This window comes from Arachis duranensis, chromosome 3 (genome assembly GCF_000817695.3).
Source record: "Arachis duranensis cultivar V14167 chromosome 3, aradu.V14167.gnm2.J7QH, whole genome shotgun sequence".
NCBI lineage: Eukaryota > Viridiplantae > Streptophyta > Magnoliopsida > Fabales > Fabaceae > Arachis > Arachis duranensis.
The window spans coordinates 61,148,737-61,149,527 of NC_029774.3; positions in this window are offsets into that span (position 1 = coordinate 61,148,737).

Genomic DNA, 791 nt, shown 5'->3' on the forward strand with positions numbered 1-791 from the left:
CCAATTGGAGTTCTGTAGCTCCAGAAAATCCATTTCGAGTGCAGGAAGGTCAGATTCCAACAGCATCAGCATTCCTTTTGTCAGCCTTCATCAGAGTTTTGCTCAAATCCCTCAATTTCAGTCAGAATTTACCTGAAATCACAGAAAAACACACAAACTCATAGTAAAGTCCAGAAATGTGAATTTAGCCTAAAAACTAACTGAAACATGCTACACAAACTCATAGTAAAGCCTAGAAAAGTGAATTTTAAATAAAAACTAATAAAAATATACTAAAAACTAACTAAAATGTACTAAAAACATACTAAAAAAGTGCCAAAAAGCGTATAAATTATCCGCTCATCACAACACCAAACTTAAATTGTTGCTTGTCCCCAAGCAATTGAAAATCAAATAGGATAAAAGAAGAGAATATACTGTAAAATTCAGAATATCAATGAATATTAATTTAATTAGAAGAGCGGGACTTGTAGCTTTTTGCTTCTGAACAGTTTTGGCATCTCACTTTTTCCTTTGAAGTTTAGAGTGATTGGCTTCTCTAGGAACTTAGAATTTCGGATAGTGTTATTGACTTTCCTACTTAAGCATGTTGATTCTTGAACACAGCTACTTATGAGTCTTGGCCGTGGCCCTAAGCACTTTGTTTTCCAGTATTACCACCGGATACACAAATGCCACAAACACATAACTGGGTGAACCTTTTCAGATTGTGACTCAACTTTGCTAAAGTCCCCAGTTAGAGGTGTCCAGGGTTCTTAAGCACACTCTTGTTGCCTTGGATCACAAATTTA